Raw genomic sequence first — 4,454 nt, 5'->3', positions numbered from 1 at the left:
TTATGATTGGTCCATCTAGAAAATACTATAGAATTTTTAATACGGTATTGAAAGTGGAAATGTATGTTTGTCCTGCTTCTTAAGTGGGGTGTTTTTTTTAATGAATATATTAGCACATCGAACTATACCTGTTTCATGTCACAGTTGTAGTTTTTTTACATGAAAAGCCTTTGACATTTTAAAACTAAAGTATTTTATTGGGGCTCTTACAGCTCCTATTACAATCCACACATCAATTATAACTTGTACAATTGTATATACATTGCCATCATCATTTTCAAAATATTTTCGTTCTACTTGAGCCCTTGGTATCAGCTCCTCTTTTTTCCCCTCCCTCCACCACCTTTCTTCCCTCGTGACCACTTGATGAATTTTAAATTATTATTGTTTTCATATCTTACACAATCTGCTATTTTCCTTCACCCACTTCCTGTTGTTCATTCCCCTGGGGGAATGTTATAAGATGATCTTTGCAATCGGTTCCCCTTTCTCCCCCTTGTGGCCCCATCTTTCCCCTACCTTCATGGTATCATTATGCCCATTATTGTTCTTAGGGGTTTATCTCTCCTGGATTCCATGTACTATGTTGAGAGCTTTTATCTGTACCAGTGTACATACTCTGGTCTAGCCAAATTTGTAAGGTAAAACTGGGGTCATCATAGTGAGGTGGAGCAAGCTTTAAAAAACGGAAGGAATGTTATATGTTCCATAGGTGCTATACTGTACCCTGGGTGGCTCATCCTTTCCTTGTGACCCTTCTGTGAGAGGATGTTCAATTGTTTACAGATGGACTTTGGGTCGCCAATCTGACACCCTTTGTTCCCATTGATATGATTTTTTGTTTGGGGTATTCTGATGCCCGATACCTGATCCCATGAACACCTTGTGGTCACACAGACTAGTGTGCTTCTTCCATGTGGGCATTGCTGCTTCTCAGATAGACGGCCTCTTGTTTAACTTCAAGCCTTTAAGATTCCAGTCTCTATATCTTTTGATAGCCAGGCATCACCAGCTTTCTTCACATTTGCTTATACACCCTTTTTGATTCAAGCAATTCTGCTGGGAAGATGAGAATCACAGAATGCCAGGTTATTAGCTTGCATTGAGGGAGGACTTGAGAAGAGGCCCAATGCCTTTGATTTTTAAATGTTCCTATTTTGTTTCTGTGCCTACTTAGACAGTTGACCCTCTTTTCTGTCAATGGGCTTATTACAGTGCTAATTTTCTCATGTAAAATGGGCTCTGGGACAAATTTCAATTCATCGTGGTATATAATCATTTTAATATGTTGTCTGAATCTGTTCCAAATATTTTAAAGAAATTTTAGTGTATATCCATTATCAGTATTGGGTTACAGTTTTCTTGCAGTATCATTATCTAACATTGGTGTCAGAGTATTTACTGGTCTGATAGAAAGTATTGGTTACCAAGGACTCAAGTAGAAAGAAAATGTTTTGAGAATGATGATGGCAACAACTGTACTAATGTGCTTGATACAGTGGATGTATATATGGATTGTGATAAGAGTTGTACGAACCCCCAATACAATGATTTTTTTAAAAAGAAAGTATTGAAGTAGTGGTAAGTGTCCTCTCACAACCATTGTTATATCTACACTCAATAACTTGAACTTAAACTACAAAACACTAAAGCGGTGTTTATTCATACCATCTCAGTACTCCGTATTAAGCTTTAATCTATGGTCTGTTTATGCTAGAAGTTTCTCCTGGGATTTTACTTCAATTCAATTGATTATAGCCCTTGCAAGCAACCTAAAACTCATTCAACTACCATTGATTCCAGGAACTGGCTGGACCCTCTGATCTTCCAGCTGACTCCTCATTCTAGAGGACTACATGATTTACACTCCCCTTGCCAGGAAAATAGTGACTAACACCTAATCATTGTGTGATGCCTGCAAAACAGAGCCCCAGTTTGGGAAAATACTCTGCCATATGACATGCTGTATGGATCTTAGAAAATGTCCTACAGCTCACCTCCAGAAGAATGTTATAAATCAATGAGGGGCAGCAATTTCTCAGTGAGTTTTGCATCACCTTTATTTTATTAGTTTTTTTTTTAAATAAAAGAAACCCATTCTTTTTTTTTTTTAAGGAAAACTTGACTTGCTTTATTTAGCTTCCAATTTCTGGGAGGCTCAAGAATTAGGATAATTCTGGACAACAGAAGACAACAAGACTGTGCTTACAGAGCTCATTCTGCCATTCCTGTCTGTAGGACCACCGTTTAATTGTCGCCCTCCCTGTGACATGGTGTGCATGCACATCTGATAGTCAAAGTACAGTATACTCTACAACCAAGCACCACATTCTGTAACTCAACAAGCAAAGGGAGCACACGCAACGTCAGCATCTGGCAGTATTTTTTGGAGAGGAAAAAAGGTAACTAAAATGGGTTTAAATTAACACCATGAAATCACATCTAATATTTGATACTACATGATTCAATACAGCTATACAATTATACAAAATGTGTTGACATCAAAGAATACAACCAAAATTAAGATAGCAAACAGAACCTATATAATATTTTTTGTACAGGAAAATACTTTTGAAGTATGCATGTAACTGCCCATTCTTTTAAAGAAAATATACTACAAGCAAAGTTATCAACCTCCAGAAAAATCACACAGCATTACTAAGCATATCCCCCAAAAGTGTACAATATGCACACTTGGAGAATACAAAATTTAAAAAATTGTAAGCAACAGGTGAGATCCATATTTATAAAAATGTGAAAAGAAGTTCCGTTTTTAGTACTGTCATATAACGAATTGTCTTTTGATGCGAAGTTCATGAACTGTTCGCCTGCTGGGAGTACACTTTACAAAAACACTATTTTTTTTGAAACGAGATTACGGAGCAAGATAGGGTATCTTAACAATGTCATCTTAATAAAGTTTGTGTTTTTAAAATGTTTACTACTTTATCAAAATATGTCCCTTAGGTATGTAGGATTCATTTTTAAAATTCTTTCCTGGAAACAATCTACAAAGGAGAGGCGCGTTGTCTGCCAGTCACTTCTGGAAAAGGCTTCTGGAGCTGAGAAGGAGCTACCTTCTCACGGTTTCTCACTGCTTGTTTTTGGCCTTAGCGTGTATTAAGATGTGAGATTTCAGGTCAGTAGACTCAGCAAACTTCTTGTTCACCTAGGGCCTGTCTCCCGTGTGGATCTGCACATCTGTGCACAAATTGAAGTCCAGGGAAACCGCTTCCCACAGCCTTCAAACTTATACTGAAAGGGCTTGTCTCCAGTGCGAAGCAGTTGGTGTCGTTTAGCTTTGAGCTCTCGACAAAAGCCTTGCCGCACTCGGCACAGAGGTGGACGCAGGGCCGTGGGTGTCCAGGTGCCTCCTCCTGGCTGAGCTGTCCCTGAGCACCTTCGGGCATCCTTTGTGAGGGCAAGCTATTGTTCTCGGAGCATCATCTTCTTGAATTTTTCTTGGCTTCATTCTGGCAAATTCTGCCAGCTGTTTGGGGTCCAAGAGGTTGATGCCGGGGATCCCTCCGGGCGGGAGCATCTTTCCCATCATGTACTCCGATTAGTCAGGAGGGGAGTTCTCCCCAATGATCTGCTCCCCAGCCAGTCTCATGGTCAAGACCTTTTTTTCATCTGACGACCATAGGGTGACAGAGAACTGGTCCTCCAGCGACTTGATTGATCTGCACCTGCTCATGCTCCCACTTCTTGTTGCCCGCATCGCCCCTGCCGGTGCCGCTGCCCCACAAGAGCTGTCGCTACCGCTGCTCTTGCGGCCGATGTAGTCATCGTCGTCCTCTTCGCCAATGCTGGCCGGCGCTGGAACTGGGATCGGGATCTGGCCCTCGAAGCCTTCCTCGGCGCCGACCACCAACTCACGTGTCTGCACCAGGATCGCCTCCTGGTGGTGGTGCACCTGGCTCGGGTCCACGGTGACCGGCGGCTGTAGCGCGATCATGGACTGCTGCTGCTGGTGGTGGTAGCCGGTGTGCCCATGGCCGCTCCTGCCTCCGCGATCGTCCCAGTCCACGTCCTCCTCGCCCACCACCGTGGTCTCGATGGTCTCCACCTGGATGGTCTCCACCTCGATCTCACACAGCTCCACGATCTCGGCTGGCATCTCCGGGCTGTCCATGGCGCTGTAGAGGGTGTTGCCCGAGGCCATGGCTCCGGGCTCCGGGCTCCCGGCTGTATGAGGAGGCGTCCCGCAGCGGGGAAGGAAGGCAGAGGGAAGAACGCAGTGAGTGGGCAGGGCCCATTCCTTCTTTTAAACTAGAACTTAAATTCCAGTGAATGTCTCCTGAGCTTTTGTGCATTTGATGGCATGGAAATAACTTTTGTAAACATAACTATTTAGCATTTTGTGCACGCCTTGGGTGTTGATTAGTAATTTCTGAGGCTCTTGTTGTTGATAGTTCTGATGGTGTCCATTCTATCTTACAGGGACCTTATGC

General features: G+C 42.8%; 1 pseudogene; it reads right to left on the bottom strand.

The window, feature by feature from the left end:
- Positions 1 to 3,091: 3,091 nt before the first annotated feature.
- LOC142436363 (transcription factor YY2-like) lies at positions 3,092 to 4,165 on the bottom strand (annotated as a pseudogene).
- Between the last annotated feature and the right edge of the window lie 289 nt (positions 4,166 to 4,454).

This window comes from Tenrec ecaudatus, unplaced genomic scaffold (genome assembly GCF_050624435.1).
Source record: "Tenrec ecaudatus isolate mTenEca1 unplaced genomic scaffold, mTenEca1.hap1 Scaffold_236, whole genome shotgun sequence".
Classification (NCBI taxonomy): domain Eukaryota; kingdom Metazoa; phylum Chordata; class Mammalia; order Afrosoricida; family Tenrecidae; genus Tenrec; species Tenrec ecaudatus.
Note: the sequence above shows the minus strand (reverse complement) of the source record. Positions and strands in the feature narration are given on the sequence as shown.